Below are 23,619 nucleotides of genomic sequence, written 5' to 3'. Positions count from 1 at the left end.
GTACAGATTAGGTGGATTGGCCATTCTAAATTGCCCCTTAGTGTTAAGGAGACTAGCTAGGGTAAATGCATGGGTTTATGGGGATAGGGCCTTGGTGGGATTGTGGTCGGTGTAGACTCAATAGGCCAAATGGCCTCCTTCTGCACTGTAGGATTCTATGCTATCCCTTCTCCAAAACCCACGAGGATGGTCTTGTGGTGCAGTGGGTAGGGTTGCTGCTTCTGAGCCAGAGGCTCCAGGTTCAAATCCCTAACCAGTGGCAGCACTGGCTTCAGGCAAGATTTTCTGACCTTGGAGTGAGCGCGGCCAGTAAATCCCACCCAGAGACTTGATGACCAAGGAATGGCTGTCCGTGATATGGCCAAACAGGAACATCAAATCAACTTGAAAATCCCTCCAATGTGCATCAGGTGTAAGAGTGGGAGAGATCACCCAAGAGATGATACAGATCTGGTTGTCCGCAGTGATGTGGATAGATACCAATCTCTCATGCACTGGTGCAGCAAGTCAAGAAATTGCATGACTAAAACCTATTGTCTTGGTAAAGAGTCATAGGGATTTTGCAGCACAGAAAGAAGCCCTCTGGCCCATTGTGTCTGAAGTCTAAGATGATCTTGGCCAGGATTCTCTGCATCCAGGATTCTCCAGTCCTGCTGCTGTGAATCGAGATTTAACTGAGCACCAAATTCTCCATTCTCTCTGGGAGCAGTGAGCAGGGCATGCAAGATCGGTGAATTCAGGCCTTTACATTGTAATTCAGAAGAACAAACACCTGTATTTCTAAATTAAAATATTTAATGACTTTAGCACCTAAATGTTTCTGTGCAAATCCATAGCTGAGCCCTCTAAAAAACTGGAATCCTTCTGAAATGAGGATCCCAATTATTTAGTGGGTCAATGCATAAGATGGTGCTGTGGTAAGGTGCCTTCTTTCATCCTTGACCTACATTCCAGATAGATAAAGGAAAGAAAAAGAAACAAAAAAAACCCTTATATTTGGGTGGCACGGTGGCACAGTGGTTAGCACTGCTGTCTTACAGTGCCAAGGACCCAGGTTTAAATCCTGGCTTGGGTCACTGTCTGTGTGGAGTTTGCACATTAACCCTATGTCAGCGTCGGTTTCCTCGGGGTGCTCCAGTTTCCTCCCATGTTCCAAAGATGTGCAGGTTAGGTGGTTTGGTCATGCTAAATTGTCCCTTAGTGTCAGGGGGATTAGCAGGGTAATATGTGGGGTTATGGCAATGGGACCTGGATGGGATTGTTGTCGGGTACAGGCTTAATGGGCTGAATGACCTCCCTCTGCACTGTAGGAATTCTATGATTTAAATAGCACCTGTCAAAACCTCAGGAAATCTCCAAGCACTTTGCAGCCAGTGATGTACTTTCTTAAGTGTGGTCACTGCTGTCATATAAATGACAGAATAATCTGGTTTGGGAGTAAATATTGGCCAGCAATGAGAACTCTCCTACTATTCTGTCAATTGACACATGTGACCTTTTACATTGACCTGATAGGGCAGGATTGGCTGAAATTAACATTTCATCCAAACAACAGCACTTCCAACAGTGTAGTCCCCTGCCCCCACCCCCCACCCCCAACACCTTATTATGGAAATGATGGCAATGGGGAGGGGGTGAGGGAACCAGGAAACTAGTGGTAATTGAGACCTTTAATGTAGAGTTGGAATGAAGACCAGTCTTGGAGAGCACCTTATGCTGCTTGTGGCATAGGAAAAAACCTAATACCTCTTGTCCTTAATATGGCAAGAGGCCCACTTCTGGTTGGAAAGCTTTCCAACTCTTCCTGCCAGCCAAATTGAGATGTTGTTAAAACAGGCACTGTGCAGAACAATTTTGAGGGGATCATATTTCAAATACTGAAGTTATGTACCTTAAGCTATTAGTTGAAAGAATCATTTTTTTTTCTTCCTTTGCCTTTCTCCCTTTCACCTCATGGTGCTACCCCTTTCCAGTATCTCACCCAATGCCCATTCGCATTGTGAGCCTAGCCCAGGTAGTCATAAAATCTTACAACACTGACAGGAGGTTATTTAGCCCAACTAGCCTCTGTTGTCTCTTTGAAAGAGATGTCCAACCAATCCCATTCCTTTGTTCTTTCCTTTTCACGTTTAAATGTTCTCCCCTAGTTGCACCAGGCAGCATGGTGACAGAGTGGTCAGCACTGCTGCTTCACAGCACCAGGGACCCAGGACCCAGGTTCAATTCCTGCCTCAGATCACTGTCTGTCTGGAGTTTGCACTTTCTCCTCGTATCTGCGTGAGTTTCCTCTGGGTGCTCTGGTTTTCCCCATGGTCCAAAGAAGTGCAGATTAGTTGATTGGCCGTGCTACAATTGATCATTACTGTCAGAGGGATTATGTGGGGTTAAATATGTGGAGATATGTGGGATTGTTGTTGGTGCAAGCTCGATGGGCTGAGCAGTCTCCTTCGGCACTATAGGGATTCTATGATTCTAATTGACCATGGAGGGAACTGATAATCAAGCCTCAGTTCTGATCAAGTATGCCTGAGGATAGTGAGCCACCAAAAAACAATTAGGATCAGATCTCCTTTCCCTTCCCCAGAGCAAGGAAGCTAACACCAATTGCAAAGGTAAAGTTGCCAGATGACCATCGATTGCTGTCCCTTTGAGGAGGAGAGCTGACTGGTAGTAATTTAACCTCAGGGTCAGCGAATCTCAGGTCAGGGGCAAGGTTGAAAAGACAAATCTTCATGAATGACGTAAGCCGATATCCGAATTGATCCCGCACTATTCGCATCACTCGGCATCACATACAGTCCAAAGACGTGTTGGTTAGGTGCATTGGCCATGCTAAATTTTCCCTCAGTGTACAAACAGGCGCCGGAGTGTGGCGATGAGGGGATTTTCACAATAACTTCATTGGAGGGTTAATGTAAGCCTACTTGTGACACTAATAAATAAATTTTAAAAAATAAAATTTGTACATGGAATATTGGTTTCTTTGCTGCTGTAATATGCCATCCTCTGCTATTTTCTGGTAGCATGGTGGCACATAGTTCACATTCCTGCCTCATAGTGCCAGAGACCTGGGTTCAATTCCCAGCTTGGGACACCGTCTGTGTGGAATTTGCACATTCTCCTTGTGTCTGCGTGGTTTCCTCCGGGTGCTCCGGTTTCCTCCCACAGACTGAAAGAGGTGCAGGTTAGGTAGATTGGCTGTGCTAAATTATGCCTTAGTGTCAAGGGGACTAGCCAGGGTGAATACATGGGGTTACGGGGATAGGGATTGTGGTGGGTGCAGACTCGATGGGCCGAATGGCTTCCTTCTGCACTGTAGGGATTCTGTGATTCTACATAAGTGCTTTTTTTTTGAGAGGGAAAATGTACATAGAAGCACATCAGGAATTTACTGGAGGGACTGGTGTAGGCAGGGGTTCTCTGGTTACCAGCGAAGTTACCACCTTTTGATTCATTAGGCCTCTAAGCACCCAGTTGTTCTATTCTCAATGGCGCAGCCTCAAGGCATCGGCGGTGGGAAAGGGGGCTGATGAATAGAACACCTGCACTAAACTGGAGATTGAGAGAGTGGAGGAGAAAGGAAAGTATGTAAGGACGCTGGAGCTCACACTGATAACAATGACTTTGCTGATGGCCAGTGAGGTGCTGACTCAGCTTGCTGTGTGCCTCACTGTGGCAAGTGAAAGTGTCAAATAGCAGAGTGCCTGTTAGACTCTGATGGTACATGTTCAAGGCAGCGAACAAGAGCGAGGGGGAGCAAAGGTATCCGCAGAGAGAGAGAGAGAGAGAGACTACCCAAGAGGTTGAAAGGAATAGCACGGGGTGTTGAGCTGTAAGGTATAGCCGGAGGGTGAATGAAGGCAGCCACCTTTCTGACCCAGGAGGTTTCCGACACACACACACAGTGCTCCCGGCTCAAGCTGAGCCTTGCCCCGCTCGGCAGACAGGCGGGCAAGGTGTGCGCTTCAGGAGCGGGGGGAGCTCACAGCCCAGAAATGTCAAGAACTCGCAGATCACGGTCTCTGTCCGACGGTTCAGAAGCGGCCGACGGGCTGGAGCTGGAGACAGAGCAGGAGGACCTAGACTGGGATAACTACAGTGTGACCCTGGAGGAGAGGATGGCTGCTGTACGTATTCCCTTTCACTTGCGAATTCCTCCCCTCCCCTCCCCTCCTGCAGCAACTCTTTCATCTCTCTTTGCGCTTTTAGCCTGTGTCTGGAAGAATGAAGGCAGTGTTCAAACCCTGTGTAGCACTGGCCAATGAGAGAGCCTTCGGAGGGAAAAGAAAACTTGAAGCAGATTGCACTCAGCTCGCTGCTGAGGTTGGCTCTAATTAAACACAGTTGGCTTGTTAGTTGTTCTGTAGGTACAAGTTCAACCTCCCTTGAGCATTCAGAACTTAACCCTTCGGGGTTTTGCGTGACAAAATCGTTCCTTAGAAACTCTTAACCTTATCCATTCAAACGAATGTCATTAGAACCCAGAATGGTTTCAGTGTGTGTTCGAAAATCAAACATTGCAGACAGAGGGTAGGGATTACAGAGATGGGGAGGATTTTCTTCAGCCAGAGAGTGGTGAATCTGTGGAACTCTTTGCCGCAGAAGGCTGTGGAGGCCAGGTCATTGAGTGTCTTCAAGACAGAGATAGATAGGTTCTTGATTGAGAAGGGGGTCGGGGTTTATGGGGGAAAGGCAGGAGAATGGGGATGAGAAAAATATCAGCCATGATTGAATGGCGGAGCAGGCTCGATGGGCTGAGTGGCCTAATTCTGCTCCTATGTCTTAATGATCTTAAGACAAGGCTGAAGCATATTTTTTGACTTTTGCGCAAGGTTAAGTCTGACCCTCCGTTCTGACAGTTGGTCAGCAGATCAAAGATGTTAAGGCTGATGGAGTTTCTCAGAAATTGTGACCAGGTGCTGTTTAACCCTTTAGTTATCCTGTGAAGTATTATCAACAGTATTTGATTTCATTTTTGATTTGATTTATTATTGTTACATATATTAGCCTACAGTGAAAAATATTGTTACTTGCGCATTATACAGACAAAGCACACCTTTCATAGAGAAGGATGTCCGAAGATGTGTGAGTTAGGTTGATTGGTCATGCTAAAATTGCCTCTTAGTGTCCTGAGATGTGTAGGTTAGAGGGATGAGTGGGTAAAATATGTAGGGGTAAGCGGGGTAGGGCCTGATGGGGATTCTGGTCGATACAGACTCGATGGGCCGAATGGTCTCTTTCTGTACTGTAGGTTTTCTATGATTTCTAAGGAAATGGGAGAGTGCAGAATATAGTGTTACAGTCATTGTTAGGGTGTAGAGAAAGATTAACTTATTGCAAGGTAGATCCATTCAAAAGTCTGACAGCAGCAGGGAAAAAAGCTGTTCTCGAGTCGGTTGGTACGTGATCTCAGAGTTTTGTATCTTTTCCCCGATGGAAGAAGGTGGAAGAGAGAATGTCTAGGGTGTGTGGGGTCCTTAATTCTGCTGGTATTTCAAAAGAGACAAGGTTAGGAAGCTGTGAAAGAAAAATCTGATGTACAAAATGTCCTCTGCTGTGGATGTTGCTGAGTAGGTGTTTGAGACCTTTCCAGGATGCAGCCCACACAGCAGAATGGAAAGCCATAGTTTAAATGTGTGGTCTTGATGTTTAGTTTCCCTGAGTCTATTTGTCAATGCTGTACAGCTCTCCATGTCAGCTGGCTTCCTAGTGCTTTGCATTTGTTGATATTCCATTCCCCTGTCGATTCCATGCAACAAGTTTCTATAGATACTAAGGTTCCTGATTCGAGTGCATCTCTGAAACTTAATAACTGGTTCCCCGTTGGTCTGTCTGTTCATGGTGTCTAATTTCTATGATTTTATGCATTTAAGCACCAATGAATACCATGCTTCCCACAGCCCAATGCATCTCAATGTCTGGTTTCCCTGACAGTCAGACGTATTTAAGCGTGCTTCATGTTTGAGTTTCCCAGGCAATTGGTATTTTTTATGGAATTCCTTAGACTAGTAGCTCATTGTTGTTAATCTAGAGTGTAACCAGTAAGAGCAGTTATATTTTATTGGATGTTAAATTTGATATTCACAATTAGCAGCATGAAATTCTGATTTTTGTTCAATTATCATTCTGGGCAGATTGAAACATAAGTACTACTTTTGGTGGCATAGCAGTTAGTACTGCTTCCCCACAGTGCCAGGGATCCAGGTTCGAGTCCCGGCTTGGGTCACTGTCTGTGAGGAGTTTGCATGTTCTCCCCATGTCTGTGTGGGTTTCCTCCGGGTGCTCCGGTTACCTTCCACAATCCAAAGATGTGTGGGTTTGGTGGATTGGCCATGCTAAATTGCCCCTTAGGGTCAGGGGGGTCTAGCTGGGGTAAATGCATGGGGTTTTGGGGATAGGGCCTGGGTGGGATTATGGTCGGTGCAGACTCGATGGGCCAAATGACCTTCTTCTGCACTGTAGGATTCTATGAGTCAGGAGGTGAGTTACTCACTGCAGAATCCTATAAGGGTAGGCCATTTGGGACTGAGCTGAGGAGAAAGTTCTTCACTCAGAGCGTGGTGAAGCTGTGGAATTCTCTACCACAGAAGGCTGTGGAAGCCAAACCACTGTGTATATTTAAGAAGGAAAAAATTTCTAGTCTCTAAAGGTGTCAAGGGATATGAGGAGAGCATGGGTGTATGGTATTGAAATAGAGAATCAGCCATATGGGTGGCATTATGGCAAGCACTGCTGCCTCACAGTTTCAGGGACCCGGGTTCAATTCCAGCCTTGGGTCACTATCTGTGCAGAGTGCATATTCTACCCGTGCATATGTGGGTTTCCTCCGGGTGCTCCGGTTTCCTCTCACACTCCGAAAGATGTGCTGGTTAGACACATTGGCTAAATTTTCCCTCGGTGTTCCTGAACAGACACTGGAGAGTGACGACTAGTGGGTTTTCACGTTAACTTCATTACAGTGGACACAGTAAGAAGCCTCACAACACCAGGTTAAATGTTTATTTGGTATCACGAGCTTTTGGAGCGCTGCTGCTTCATCAGGTGAGCTGCAGTGCTCCGAAAGCTTGTGATACCAAATGTTGGCCTTTAACCTGGTGTTGTGAGACTTCTTACTGTGTCCACCCCAGTCCAGCATCTCCACTTCATTGCAGCCTACTTGTGACACTAATAAATAACTTTACTTCCTTTTAAGTTTTGAGAATAAAATTATATTGTGCTTTTGAACTCTATTTGATTATCTGTTTTTAATGAAGCTATTATTTTAGTTGTTGTACACTGTGATTCTGCATCGTAGTTTAACGAAGTTCAAAATGAAATTATTTTGCATAGCAAGTTGTGACCATCTACAACACACTGCCTGAAAACAGATTTTTATGGTAACTTAAAAAGGGGGATTGAATAACTGAAAAGGCATGTACAGGGCTTTGAGCAAAGGGATCGATTGGATAGTCTTTTCAACATGATGGAACAAATGGCCTCCCACTGTGCTGTTAGACTCTGTGAAAATTTGCTTTAAGAGCTTTGCCATAAGCACCTTTCTCTTTTTGCTCTTTCAAGTTGTATTAACGCCAGAAGACACATCAAGCAAGAGGTCTTGAGCTTGCTTCTGCCTGCACCCTAGCTACAGTAGCAGCTGGAGCTTGGCAAAGACTAGAAAATCAGTTAAGAGTTCCAATGCCTGATCGCTACCTGGAAATCCCTTGACTGAAAAACCCATATGTGTGTGTGTGGGTGTCAAATGAAACCAGAATCAAGCTTGGCTATGATGCTTTCCTTGATTGAATATCCTAGCATTCACCATCTTACCTCAAGTCAAGAATGACTTGACATAAAGAGCGGTGAGTGTTTGGAACAAGCTGCCAGAGGTAATAGTAGAGGCAGGTACAACTTTGTTTTTTAAAAGGCTTTTGGACATTTACATGGGTAAGATGGGTATAGAGGGAAATGGACCAAATGCAGGCAATTGGGACTAGCTTAGGGGTTTAAAAAAAAGGATGGCATGGACAAGTTGGGCTGAAGGGCCTGTTTCCATGCTGTAAACCTCTATGACCATTACTGGTGACCTGTAAAAATTACCTGTGGGAATCTCCCTTGCACCTTCAGAGGAGGGAAAGGAGAATTATTTGTCAGGAATGATTAATGTAAGCTCTATTCAGAATTTCTCCAATTTTTCTGATGTTTCTTAAAATAAATTCATGAGGGGATGTATCCAAGAAAAGCAACTGAGCCAAACAGTGTAAAGAAACTAAATTAACACCAATAGTGATGAGCCATTAAGCCTGGTCTTAGAACCCCAGTCAGCTTCAGCCATTTCAGCGCAAGTTCTTTTAGGTCACTCTGACTGCTGCCTTTGGTTCATCAGACAGCCCAATGACGTTATAAGAACATTAAAGAACAAATATAGCGGCACGGTAACACAGTGGTTAGCACTGCTGCTTCACAGCTCCAGGGACCTGGGTTCAATCCCTGGCTTGGGTCACTGTCTGTGTGGAGTTTGCACATTCTCCTCGTGTCTGTGTGGGTTTCCTCCAGGTGCTCTGGTTTCCTCCCACAGTCCAAAGATGTGCGGGTTAGGTTGATTGGCCATGCTAAGAAGTTGCCCCTCAGTGTCCAGGGATGCTCAGGTTAGAGGGATTAGTGGGTAAAATGTGTGGGATGGGGCCTGGGTGGGATTGTGGTCAGTGCAGACTCGATGGGCCGAATGGCCTCTTTCTGTACTGTAGGGTTTCTATAGTCCCAGTTGCCCGTATTTGGCCCATCTTACCCATGTAACTGTCTAAATGCTTCTTAAAAAAGAAAATTGTACCCGCCTCTACTACTGCCTCTGGCAGCCCATTCCAGACACTCACCACCCTCTGTTTGAAAAAATTGCCCCTCTGGATCCTTTTGTATCTCTCCCCTCTCACCTTAAACCTATGCCCTCCAGCTTTAGACTCCCCTATCTTTGAGAAAAGATGTTGATATCTGAATATAGCAGTAAAAAAAAAAGCAACAGATAAGCATTAGGAAATATGAAGTTGAACAACAGTCATTAATAGAGGGCCTGGGAGCAGAAGTGGCACTCTTAGAATCCCAGTTGTCATCTGTACTCCCTTGAAATAAAGGTCAGTAGGATAAAAGCATGGAAAATGTTACAAGAAATAAAAAAAAAAGGTATTTCCATTTACCTCCTTAGCTGCCATGGTTGGGAGGCAAGAGCAGTCTCCCTTTTGATTGGCCATTTCACAAATTTAGGGGAGAGTGCCAGAGACAGAAGATAACAGGTACATAACCTATTAGCCAGCACTGGCACATTTATTAAAAAGCTGTGTGCTTGGATTTCACTGTGCAGTTCCAGAAACATCTAATGTCCTCAGAGAGAGTGTACAGTTATTTTCAACAATCATCTGCACTTGGGGCAGAATTAAATGAAAGGTAAAGTTGCCATAGTCCCGGTGCCCATAGGCTGCTCTCCGCTTTGGAGAGTGGGATGTGAGGGAGCTGACTGGTGGTGATTTTCGAAACAATCCCCTGTAGACGGGGCACTACCATCTGGCGCCCTGTTACAACTGGGTGGGGAAGGCAGATACAAGATGAGAGCTTTCATTTTTCTTTAGAATATGAGCTATTTCATGTGTTGATGTTGTAACCAGATCTGTCGATGCAGAAGAGAGAGCCTCGGCGGTCTAAGTTTTCTTTACACAGGGCAAGTCTCCTGTTCTGAATTGGAACCTTGTCTTCATTTAGTGAGGAATGCTGACAGTACTTTCTCACACACACACACTGAGACACACACACAGCCCTTGATTTTGTATGTGCATACACGCCCCTGATACTGTGCGCACGCACACAGTCTGCCCGACACTGTGCGCGCACACGCACACAGAGGCCCCGATACTATGTACACACACCCACATACGCAGTCCCCTGATACTGTGCATGCGTGCGCAGTACACACACACACACACACAACCCACTGATTCTGCATACACACACACACACACCACTCATTAGGTGCACACACACACAACCCGATACTGTGCAAATACACACACACACAACCCGATACCGTGCACACACACATGCACACATGCACCCCCGATACTGTGCGCACACACATGCGCACACACACGCGCCTCAATACTGTGCACACACACATGCACCCCGATACTGTGCACACACACATGCACCCCGATACTGTGCGTGCACACACACACACAAACACACCCTGATACTGTACACACACACACACCCCGATACTGTGCGCGTGCGCACGCACCCCAACACTGTGCGCGCGCGCACGCACCCCGATACTGTGCGCGCGCACACACACACACCCCGATACTGTGCGCACATACACACACACATACAGCTGATACTGTGCGCACACACACACCCCGACACTGTGCGCACACACACACCCCGACACTGTGCGCACACACACATACAGCCGATACTGTGCGCGCACACACACACACCCCGATACTGTGCGCGCACACACACACCCCCCGATACTGTGCGCGCACACACACACCCCCCGATACTGTGCGCGCACACACACACCCCCGATACTGTGCGCGCGCACACACACCCCCGATACTGTGCGCGCGCACACACACCCCCGATACTGTGCGCGCGCACACACACCCCCGATACTGTGCGCGCGCACACACACCCCCCGATACTGTGCGCGCACACACACACCCCCGATACTGTGCGCGCACACACACACACCCCGATACTGTGCGCGCACACACACACACCCCGATACTGTGCGCGCACACACACACACCCCGATACTGTGCGCGCACACACACACACCCCGATACTGTGCGCGCACACACACACCCCGATACTGTGCGCGCACACACACACACCCCGATACTGTGCGCGCACACACACACACCCCGATACTGTGCGCGCACACACACACACCCCGATACTGTGCGCGCACACACACACACCCCGATGCTGTGCGCGCACACACACACACCCCGATACTGTGCGCGCACACACACACACCCCGATACTGTGCGCGCACACACACACACCCCGATACTGTGCGCGCACACACACACATACAGCCAATACTGTGCGCACACACACACATCGATACTGTGCGCACACACCGATACTGTGCGCGCACACACACACACATACAGCCGATACTGTGCGCGCACACACACATACAGCCGATACTGTGCGCGCACACACACACACATACAGCCGATACTGTGCGCGCACACACACCCCAATACTGTGCGCGCGCACACACATACAGCCGATACTGTGCGCGCACGCACAGACCCCCCGACACTGTGCGCGCACGCACACACCCCCGACACTGTGCGCGCGCGCGCACCCCCCGACACTGTGCGCGCGCGCGCACCCCCCGACACTGTGCGCGCGCGCGCACCCCCCGACACTGTGCGCGCGCGCGCACCCCCCGACACTGTGCGCGCGCGCGCACCCCCGACACTGTGCGCGCGCGCGCACCCCCCGACACTGTGCGCGCGCGCGCACCCCCCGACACTGTGCGCGCGCGCGCACCCCCCGACACTGTGCGCGCGCGCGCACCCCCCGACACTCTGCGCGCGCGCGCACCCCCCGACACTGTGCGCGCGCGCGCACCCCCCGACACTCTGCGCGCGCGCGCACCCCCCGACACTCTGCGCGCGCGCGCACCCCCCGACACTCTGCGCGCGCGCGCACCCCCGACACTGTGCGCGCGCGTGCACCCCCCGACACTGTGCGCGCGCGCGCACCCCCGACACTGTGCGCGCGCGCGCACCCCCCGACACTGCGCGCGCACCCCCCGACACTGCGCGCGCACCCCCCGACACTGCGCGCGCACCCCCCGACACTGCGCGCGCACCCCCCGACACTGCGCGCGCACCCCCCGACACTGCGCGCGCACCCCCGACACTGCGCGCGCGCGCGCGCCCCCCGACACTGCGCGCGCGCGCGCGCCCCCCGACACTGCGCGCGCGCACGCCCCCCGACACTGCGCGCGCGCGCACACGCACGCCCCGACACTGCGCGCACGCGCGCGCACGCACGCCCCGACACTGCGCGCGTGCGCGCGCACGCCCCGACACTGCGCGCGCGCACACGCCCCGACACTGCGCGCGCGCGCGCACGCCCCGACACTGCGCGCGCGCACACACATGCACAACCCGACACTGCGCGCGCGCACACACATGCACAACCCGACACTGCGCGCACGCACACACGCACAAACCCGACACTGCGCGCGTGCACACACGCACAACCCGACACTGCGCGCGCTCACACACGCACAACCCAACACTGCGCGCACTCACACACGCACAACCCGACACTGCGCACACTCACACACGCACAACCGGACACTGTGCACACACACAACTGGACACTGTGTGTGCGCACACCCACACACAACCCAATACTGTGCACATGCGCACACACACACTACCTGACACTGTGCAGACACACACTACCTGACACTGTGCAGACACACACTACCTGACACTGTGCACAAGCACACAACCTGATACTGTGCACAAGCACACAACTTGATACTGTGCACAAGCACATACACACACACACAGATACTGTGCAGACACACACAACTTGATACTGTGCACAAGCACACTCACACAGATACTGTGCAGACACACACAACTTGATACTGTGCACAAGCACACACACACACACCCTGATACTGTGCAGACACACACAACTTGATACTGTGCGGACACACACAACTTGATACTGTGCACAAGCACATACACACACACACACAGATACTGTGCAGACACACACAACTTGATACTGTGCACAAGCACACACACTCACAGTGATACTGTGCAGACACACACAACTTGATACTGTGCACAAGCACACACACTCACAGTGATACTGTGCAGACACACACAACTTGATACTGTGCACAAGCACACACACTCATAGTGATACTGTGCAGACACACACAACTTGATACTGTGCACAAGCACACACATACAGATACTGTGCAGACACACACAACTTGATACTGTGCACAAGCACACACACTCACAGTGATACTGTGCAGACACACACAACTTGATACTGTGCACAAGCACACACACACAGATACTGTGCAGACACACACAACTTGATACTGTGCACAAGCACATACACACACACACAGATACTGTGCAGACACACACAACTTGATACTGTGCACAAGCACATACACACACACACAGATACTGTGCAGACACACACAACTTGATACTGTGCACAAGCACATACACACACACACAGATACTGTGCAGACACACACAACTTGATACTGTGCACAAGCACATACACACACACACAGATACTGTGCAGACACACACAACTTGATACTGTGCGGACACACACAACTTGATACTGTGCACAAGCACATACACACACACACACAGATACTGTGCAGACACACACAACTTGATACTGTGCACAAGCACACACACTCACAGTGATACTGTGCAGACACACACAACTTGATACTGTGCACAAGCACACACACTCACAGTGATACTGTGCAGACACACACAACTTGATACTGTGCACAAGCACACACATACAGATACTGTGCAGACACACACAACTTGATACTGTGCGGACACACACAACTTGATACTGTGCACAAGCACATACACACACACACACAGATACTGTGCAGACACACACAACTTGATACTGTGCACAAGCACACACACTCACAGTGATACTGTGCAGACACACACAACTTGATACTGTGCACAAGCACACACATACAGATACTGTGCAGACACACACAACTTGATACTGTGCGGACACACACAACTTGATACTGTGCACAAGCACATACACACACACACACAGATACTGTGCAGACACACACAACTTGATACTGTGCACAAGCACACACACTCACAGTGATACTGTGCAGACACACACAACTTGATACTGTGCACAAGCACACACATACAGATACTGTGCAGACACACACAACTTGATACTGTGCAGACACACACAACTTGATACTGTGCACAAGCACACACACACCCTGATACTGTGCACACGCACACAGACAATGCAGACTGTAAATCACCGGAGTCCTGCCCTGAACAGCTGCCAATCATGTTCACAGGAAGAGGCGAACCTCTGTGACTTTGAGCAGCGTTGCACACAGTTGCTGAAGGTGAAGCTGGAGTTGGAGGCGCAGATCTCAGAGCTGAGCGGGCGGCTGCTGGAGGAGGAGATCCGCACCGCTGAACTCAGCGCTCAGAAACACAAGCTGCAGTCGGAATGCTGCGACCTCAGGACAGACATTGAAGAATTGAAGTCCACCCTCATCAAAGCGGAGACGGAGAAGCAGGTGGGTTTGGCGTTCAGGTCAAACCTGATAAATGCAGAACTAATTGGCCAGGGGAAAATGCTGGGCTTGGATTAAAGCTCCTGAAAAGATGAAGCCAAATCGATGGCGCAGTGTCCATTAATCATTTAATCAGCAGCCCAGTGTAAGCACTAGCGGAACAAACCCATTACTGTCACTAGCCTGCTGAAATGTGATGGTACCTGCATTCCTACACTTGGAAATGCTTATCTAGTGGATGTAATGCCGAGGCTATGTGACTTTACATGAATTGAATCAGCGCGCTGTGTGTGCAGTGGGACATTTATTTAACATATCAGGGGGTATAATGAAATCTGTGCTGCAGCCTCTTGCGATGGAGAAGATGGGGAGAGTCCGGTGGTTCATTCAGAAACCCAAACTTGATACATCTCAGTGGGTTAACTGTTGAATAATTTCATTTTATACTTTGTCCGCAGAGCAGCTTGTTTGAAACGAATGCCTAATCAAGTCATCACTCTCAATTGCTATCAACGTCTTCCAGTAACTCGTCCAAAATTCCTCCACATAACTATTGCAGCCATTAGAGGGGCCGTGTGTCTTTTTAATGTATTGGTCAAACTATCATGTTGTTTGTTGTTCTTGTTGTTTGGAGTGGAGATGAAGGCGGAATGTTGAATATGGTGTGGACTTGAGGATGTTTCCTGTGCTTCAGAGATAGAGGTTTCCAGAAAGTAAAATTTTCAATGCTTTAACAATATTGCTTTTCCACTTACTGGCACGGGTTGCTTTCTGTTTTCCATTCATTTTTGTAACATTTTCTCCTCCTGTTCCCCCCCCCCCCAGTCTTTCTTCTTTTCCCCCCCCCCCAGTCTTTCTTCTTTCCCCCCCCCCCCAGTCTTTCTTCTTTCCCCCCCCCCCCCCGAGTCTGTCTTCTTTCCCCCCCCCCCAGTCTTTCTTCTTTCCCCCCCCCAGTCTTTCTTCTTTCCCCCCCCCCAGTCTTTCTTCTTTCCCCCCCCCCAGTCTTTCTTCTTTCCCCCCCCCCCAGTCTTTCTTCTTTCCCCCCCCCCCAGTCTTTCTTCTTTCCCCCCCCCCCAGTCTTTCTTCTTTCCCCCCCCCCCAGTCTTTCTTCTTTCCCCCCCCCCCAGTCTTTCTTCTTTCCCCCCCCCCAGTCTTTCTTCTTTCCCCCCCCCCCCAGTCTTTCTTCTTTTCCCCCCCCCCAGTCTTTCTTCTTTCCCCCCCCCCCAGTCTTTCTTCTTTCCCCCCCCCCAGTCTTTCTTCTTTCCCCCCCCCCAGTCTTTCTTCTTTCCCCCCCCCCCCAGTCTTTCTTCTTTCCCCCCCCCCAGTCTTTCTTCTTTCCCCCCCCCCAGTCTTTCTTCTTTCCCCCCCCCCAGTCTTTCTTCTTTCCCCCCCCCCAGTCTTTCTTCTTTCCCCCCCCCCAGTCTTTCTTCTTTCCCCCCCCCCAGTCTTTCTTCTTTCCCCCCCCCCAGTCTTTCTTCTTTCCCCCCCCCCAGTCTTTCTTCTTTCCCCCCCCCCAGTCTTTCTTCTTTCCCCCCCCCCAGTCTTTCTTCTTTCCCCCCCCCAGTCTTTCTTCTTTCCCCCCCCCCAGTCTTTCTTCTTTCCCCCCCCCCCAGTCTTTCTTCTTTCCCCCCCCCCAGTCTTTCTTCTTTCCCCCCCCCCAGTCTTTCTTCTTTCCCCCCCCCCAGTCTTTCTTCTTTCCCCCCCCCCCAGTCTTTCTTCTTTCCCCCCCCCCAGTCTTTCTTCTTTCCCCCCCCCCAGTCTTTCTTCTTTCCCCACCCCCCAGTCTTTCTTCTTTCCCCCCCCCAGTCTTTCTTCTTTCCCCCCCCCCAGTCTTTCTTCTTTCCCCCCCCCCAGTCTTTCTTCTTTCCCCCCCCCCCAGTCTTTCTTCTTTCCCCCCCCCCAGTCTTTCTTCTTTCCCCCCCCCCCAGTCTTTCTTCTTTCCCCCCCCCCAGTCTTTCTTCTTTCCCCCCCCCCAGTCTTTCTTCTTTCCCCCCCCCCAGTCTTTCTTCTTTCCCCCCCCCCAGTCTTTCTTCTTTCCCCCCCCCCAGTCTTTCTTCTTTCCCCCCCCCCCAGTCTTTCTTCTTCTTTCCCCCCCCCCCCAGTCTTTCTTCTTCTCTCCCCCCCCCCCCAAGTCTGTCTTCTTCTCTCCCCCCCCCCCCAAGTCTGTCTTCTTCTCTCCCCCCCCCCCCCCAAGTCTGTCTTCTTCTCTCCCCCCCCCCCCCCCCAAGTCTGTCTTCTTCTCTCCCCCCCCCCCCCCCCCAAGTCTGTCGTCTTCTCTCCCCCCCCCCCCCCAAGTCTGTCGTCTTCTCTCCCCCCCCCCCCCCCCCAAGTCTGTCTTCTTCTCTCCCCCCCCCCCCCCCAAGTCTGTCTTCTTCTCTCTCCCCCCCCCCCCCCCCCCCCAAGTCTGTCTTCTTCTCTCCCCCCCCCCCCCCAAGTCTGTCTTCTTCCCACCCACATTCACCGTGGCTATTCCTGCTGCAGTGAGTAGGCATTTCAGCCTTAGACAAAGGTTCATCTGGACCCAAAAGACCACCCCTTTTCTCTCCTTACAGGTGCTGCCAGACCTGCTGAGATTTTCCAGCATTTTCTCTTTTGGCATTTCGACCATGTGGGGCATCACACCTTTCTCTCTCATGTTCCCAGGAGGGACATCTGAATGGCGGTCAGCAGCAGGAACCCTTCCTTGACTTATTTCCCTTCCCATAGTCTGGGGTGCTGGGCGTAGGGTAAAACAACCCTCCTGCCACTGTGTCTGATCTTGGCTCACCCAGCGCGAAGAGAGGCCTGCACGGCATCATTCACATCCTGAACCTGTCAGGGGAAATCAAGTGGCAATATTCAGGAGAACAGACACGTAGAACATTGCAGTAATATTCTCTGCAGGAACATTGCTGAGGGTTTTTGATGTCATGGAGGCCTACAGCACGGAAAAGGGCCCTTCAGCCCATCACATCTGTGTCAGTCAAAGACAAACCACCTAATCTATCTAATCCTGTTCTCCAACACTTGGCCCGTAGCCTTGTATTCCTTGGCATCTTAAATGATATGATTTGGTATATTTGATTTTGTCAAAAAGGAATGGCATCTTAAATATTATGAGGGTCTCTGCCTCCATCACCCTTTCAGTGAGTTCCAGACTCCCACCATCCTCTGGGTGAAAAAGGGGTTTCCTCATATCCTCTCCTAAAGCTTCTGCTCTTTACCTTAAATCTAATCATTGATCCCTCCACCAAGGGGAGGAGTTTCATCCTGTCTACTCTGATCTATGCCCTTCATAATTTTATACATCTCTTCCTCCACCCCTCCACCCCCCTACCCCCTCTGCTCCAAGGAAAGCCACCCCAGCCTATCCAACCTCTCTTCGTAACTAAAACTCTCCAGCCCAGGCAACATCCTGATAAACCTGCTTTGCCTTTCCAGTGCTATCACGTCCCTCACATAGTGTGGATTCCAGAAATACACACAGTATCTGTGACTTAACCAACGTATTGTATAGTTCCAGCATAACCTCCCTGTTCTTAAACTCTATGCCTTGGTTAATAAAGGCAAGTATGTATGCTAATTCTCTACCTATACAAAGGTGGTAGCAGCTTCCTCAGTACAAAAGCTGCAGTGAGTTGAGGAGAAATGTCCGTGCCACCTTCAGAGGGAAATGAGAGACACCAATAAATGTGATCTTGACAATGTCATGGTGGGATGTAATTTGGCATTTGAACAATTGGTTCTGCTTTCTGTATCTTCATAGCCACAGAGCTGAAAGTCCATGCACTCTTCTGTTTTCTGTATACCTAAAGTTTGTTTATTAGTCAGAAGTAGGCTTCCATTAACACTGCAATGAAGTTACTGCGAAAATCCCCTTGTCGCCACATTCCGGCGCCTGCTTGGGTACACTGAGGGAGAATTTATCATGGCCAATGCATCTAACCAGCACATCTTTTGGACTGTGGGAGGAAACTGGGGCAAGTGGAGGAAACCTACACAGACACTGGGAGAACATGCAGACTCCGCACAGACAGTGACCTAAGCTGGGAATCGAACCAAGGTCCCTGGCACTGAGAGGTGGCAGTGCTAATCGCTGTGCCTCCATGGTGCTGCACTACAGGATATAGCGTGTTGTCATACCAGCCAACTTCATGTGCGCCAGCCTAGTAGGAAATTAGCAAAGAAAAGTTGATAGCTTCACAAGGGCCAATAGCTCAAAGTCAGCTCTTCACGGTAAGGGTGTGTCAATAGCATTGAAGTAAATCCTCAGAACTAAAAAGTGACTCCACCCAGTGAGTCCACTGAAGATATTGTTGTGGTTGCTCTCGGGTTGAATAAGGTTGGAGTAGACAGATTTTTGGTTTCTCAGGGAATTAAGGGTTATGGAGAGTGGACGAGAAAATCAAACTGAAGCCTTGATCAGTCATGATCATGTTGAAACAAAAACAGAGAATGCTGGAAAATCTCAGCAGGTCTGACAGCGTCTGTAGGGAGAGAGTAGAGCCAACGTTTCGAGAGGAGATGACCCTTCATCAGAGCAAGTAGGCTTACATTACATCAGCTCTGACCAAGAGTCATCTAGACTCAGTGTTGGCTCTATTCTCTACCCACCAATGCTGTCAGACCTGCTGAGGTTTTCCAGCATTTTCTGTTTTTGTTCCAGATTCCAGCATCCATGGTATTTTGCTTTTATGATCATATTGAATGGTGGAGCAGGCTCAGTGGGCCATTTGGTCCAATCTCTTTGTGTTTTTGAATACCCCAGTCTCTACCTTTTTAGTAAGCAAGCACAAAGATTGCAACAACATGAGTGAGGCCAGCTTGAGACAGCAGGGGAAATGTTCCCATCCAGCCAGCCATGGGAATTATAACGGGTGGGGGGATGGTTTGGACCATGCAAAAATCTGCAGCCCTTGGGTGGGGCGTTCAGTCTTTGGACGAGTGCAGCCAGAAACTCCCGCCCAGATCCGTGAGCTTGGGAATTTGGTAGGTGCAGTGAGGGAGGAGGCCCTTTTAAAACAGGGTGTGGTCTGAGGGAACCAGAGTAAGAGCAGAAATTTGAAAACATTAATTAGGTGGGCAGGTAGCTGAGTTTTAAGGGGTTATTTTTGGTTCTCTAGGAAAAGAGAGGGCAGGGGAAGGGTGGAAGTAGCTTTAACTGGCACTGGGGAGGTATAAGCATTGCTTTACGTTCTTGGCTTAACGGGTTAAATCGCTTGATTTAACTAATAGTTGAGTGATATTTCTAAAGCTAATTTGTTAAACAAAATGTATTAAAGCTGGCAGCATGGGTGATGTGTAGCATCTTCTGTGCCCATTGGGCATGGCAGAGACTGGGGTGTATTGTCAATCTCTTTAATAATGTTTAATGTGTTAAATTTCCTTTCTGCCTGGTTCGGACAGTTCCCCCCTTTTAAGGGACCGGCCTCCTTGCTTTATCCCTCAGACTGTTTTGCTTTAGTTTATTTGGTTTATCTAAAAGAATAGTAATGTGTAGCATCTGGGTACTGGTGGATACTGATGTCATCCAAATCAATTACATCTGCAGCTTGAGGAAACTCAGCTCCGAATGGATGAGCTGAAGTCCGAGCTATGGATACTCCAGTCTGGCAGAGAGGGAAAAAACACTTTGTTCCAGGAGCCAGTCACACGTCTTGAAATGCCTTGAATGTGGTCTGTGGTCAGGAACAGGAGGGTATAACTCAGAATGAGGCACAGGATAGCACTGGAGGAACCTCAGCCCTTGCGTTCGCCCAACAGGTTGGAGTTTCTTGCAGTTGATGTGTGAGAGAGGGCGGGGGGTACTCAGAGGATGAGCACCTTGGCGCGGGGAAGTCAGGTAGGAGGAGTTAAAATGAATTAGTAGTAGAAGGTGACAATATAGTTAGAGGGAGAGACACAGTTCTCGACAGCTGAGAGCATTTGTTCTGCAGGCTGCATTGCCTGCGTGCCTGATGCCAAGGTTAAGGGCACCTCCTCGGAGCTGATAAATGCACTTGGAGTCACAGTAAGAAGTCTGTCAGCACCAGGTTAAGGTCCAACAGGTTTATTTGGTTGCACAAGCTTTTGGAGCATTACCCCTTCATCAGGTGAGTGAAGAGTTCAGTCCACAAACAGGGCATATATAGACAAGATAACAGTTGGAGTCTTAACAGGTAACCAAGTCTTTCCAGGTGCAGACAATATGAGTGGAGAGAGGGTTAAGCACAGGTTAAAGAGATGTGAATTGTCTCCAGCCAGGACAGTTAGTGAGATTTTGGCAAGTCGTGGGGGTTACAGATTGTGTGACGTGAACCCGAGATCCCGGTTGAAGCCATCCTTGTGTGCGGAACTTGGCTATCGGTCTCTGCTCAGCAACTCTGCGCCGTTGTGTGTCTTGAAGGCCACCTTGGAGAACGCTTACCCGAAGATCAGAGGCTGAATGCCCGCGACTGCTGAAGGAGTTCGACACTTGGAATCGGAAGGGAAGAATTCAGTTGTGATCCACATGCATTCCAACAACACAGAATTAAGGAAGTTCTTCTCCGAAAGGAGCATAAGCAGCAAGACGTTAAATTAAAAACAGACCCACAAAGGTAATAATCTCGGGATTGTTGGTGGTATGTTAATTGTTTTATCACAGTGATAGATGAAAGGAATTAATTTATTAAGCACCTTGAAGTGACTGTTTGCTGTCAGTTAGTTTATTTGTTCAGTTGTTATTAAGGAAGAATATAAAGAAAGACTACCGAGACATTGGCTGGTGCTTAGGGAGGAGGCAGACATATGAAATGCTGCATTCTGTAATTAAAGCTAGAATTAAATAAAAGGATTCCCTACTTCACCATCTGGCTTCAGAACGATTAACATGGATTACTACCTCAGCCATAAGTAAACTGGCACAAGATAAATAAGATTGTGAGCCTTTGCATTCAACTCCCTAGATTGGTGAGGGAGAAATGAGTTTCCATGCACGTGGCGCTGGCATTGGGACAGGGGAAAGGCAAAGCTGTAATATTTGGATGGTCTTCAATTGAACTATGCTGGGACTAGTGTCCGGGCAAGTCATATAACTGGTGCCATAGAGAGGGGCTCTCAACTAAAAGTGGGAAAGGTTCACAAAAGGGGAGATTTGAAAAGTTAAAGAGAAAGGACAAGAATATGGGTAAGAACTGGAGCATGACAAGAAGGGACAAATCATACAAACACAAGGATATAACTGCAAACACAGTCAGAATAGGCAAAAATTGTTAAAAACGAAAAGACTCTTTACCTGAATGCTTCATTATTTGTCACAAGATGGGTGAATTAATCGCCCAAATAGAATTGAGTGAGTGTGATATGATAGCCAATACAGAGATGAGTTTTCAAGGCAACCAATACCAAAGGATATTTAACATTTCAGAAGGATGGGGTAACTACGTGATCAGTCCAATAGTGAAAAATGATCTTGGTTCAGAAGATGTAGAATCGGTTTGGGTGGAGATAAGAAATAGCAAAGGGAAAAAAACTTACTGGTGGGAACAGTTTATATGTCCCCTAACAATAGCTATGTAGTCAGAGAACCCATCAACAAGGAATGAAGGATACTGCAATAATTGTGGGTGACTTTAACCTTCACATCGATCGCACAAGTCAAATTGGCAAAAGTAGCCTGGAGGGGTGAGTTCATAAGAATGTATTCAGGATGGTTACTTGGAGCAATATGTTCTGATTCCCGGTAGGTTCTAGGTTAGTTAATGCATGATAAGACAAAATTAAACAAAGACCTCATAATAAAGGATCCTCTCGACAAGAATGATAATGTGAAGAATTTCATGATCAGCTTGAGGAGGTGGTTGTGTGTGTGTGTGTGTGTGTGTGTGTGTGTGTTGGGGGGGGGGGGGGGCTGTTCCCCTCGACTAATTCACATTTTTAAATAGCTGTTATAAACTTATCATCACCATTGGTGAAACATGCAGTGAGAGGGGATCTTGCTACAAGAAACTGGGTAATTACATTAAAATATACTTTCAAAAAACCATTAAAATGAGGTTCTTGCCCTTTCTGGGTGTGAACATGGCATCACCAGCGAGGGGTGTAGAAAATCGAGAAATAACAACGTCAGAACTAGGAGCAGGAGTAGGCAATCTGGCCCCTCGCGTCTGCTCTGCCATTCAATAAGATCATGGCTGATCTTTTCGTGGACTCAGGTCCACTTACCCACCCGTTCACCATAACCCTTAATTCCTGTACTATTCAAAAATTTATCTATCTTTGCCTCAAAAACATTCAATGAGGGTAGCCTCACCTGCTTCACTGGGCAGGGAATTCCACAGGTTCACAATCCTTTGTGTGAAGAACATAGAACATAGAACATTACAGCGCAGAACAGGCCCTTCGGCCCACGATGTTGCGCCGACCAGTTACAAAAACAATGACCCACTAGCCTATACCAATCCCTTTTCGTCCATAAACCTATCCAGAGATCTCTTAAACGCCCCCAAACTAGACGCATTTACAACTGCAGCAGGCAGGGCATTCCAATCCCTCACCACCCGCTGGGTAAAGAACCTACCCCTGACATCCGTCCTGTAGCTACCCCCCCTTAATTTAAAGCCATGCCCCCTCGTGCTAGCTTTCTCCATCCGAGGAAAAAGGCTATCACTATCCACCCTATCTAAACCTCTAATCATCTTATATGTTTCAATAAGATCCCCTCTTAGCCGCCTTCTTTCCAACGAAAACAACCCTAAATCCCTCAGTCTCTCCTCATAGGACCTCCCCACCATACCAGGCAACATCCTAGTAAACCTCCTCTGCACCCTCTCCAACGCCTCCACATCCTTCTTGTAATGCAGGGACCAGAACTGCACACAGTACTCCAAGTGCGGCCGCACTAGAGTAGTGTACAGTTGCAACATGACGCTGCGACTCCTAAATTCAATCCCCCTACCAATAAACGCCAAGACACCGTACGCCTTCTTAACAACCTTATCTACTTGATTCCCAACTTTCAGGGATCTATGTACACACACACCTAGATCCCTCTGTTCATCCACACTATTCAAAGTCCTCCCGTTAGCCCTATACTCGACACATCTGTTGCTCCTACCAAAGTGAATTACCTCACACTTCTCTGCATTAAATTCCATCCGCCACCTCTCGGCCCAGCTCTGCAACCTATCTAAGTCTCCCTGCAGACTATGACACCCTTCCTCACAATCTACCACACCTCCAACTTTGGTGTCATCAGCAAATTTACTAATCCACCCAACTATACCCTCATCCAGATCATTAATAAAAATTACAAACAACAGTGGCCCCAAAACAGA

The 23,619-nt window shown here is 48.8% G+C and overlaps 1 protein-coding gene across 2 annotated transcripts in view; it reads left to right on the top strand.

Annotated features, from left to right (window-relative positions):
- Positions 1-14,170: 14,170 nt before the first annotated feature.
- The window catches only part of LOC145356389 (putative uncharacterized protein MYH16), a 209,394-nt gene continuing 199,945 nt past the window's right edge, over positions 14,171-23,619 (top strand). The window contains exon 1 of one of the 2 annotated variants that reach the window (XM_080209077.1): positions 14,171-14,347. The gene's annotated coding sequence lies outside the window, so the exon portion shown is untranslated. The remainder of the gene's footprint in view (positions 14,348-23,619) is intronic. The other variant, XM_080209076.1, reaches the window with a different exon arrangement.

The sequence above is a fragment of the Carcharhinus amblyrhynchos genome, chromosome 21 (assembly GCF_965287045.1).
Source record: "Carcharhinus amblyrhynchos chromosome 21, sCarAmb.v2.hapA, whole genome shotgun sequence".
NCBI classification, from domain to species: Eukaryota; Metazoa; Chordata; class Chondrichthyes; order Carcharhiniformes; family Carcharhinidae; genus Carcharhinus; species Carcharhinus amblyrhynchos.
The sequence above is the reverse complement of the archived record's forward strand: the minus strand, read 5'-3'. Positions and strand labels throughout refer to the sequence as shown.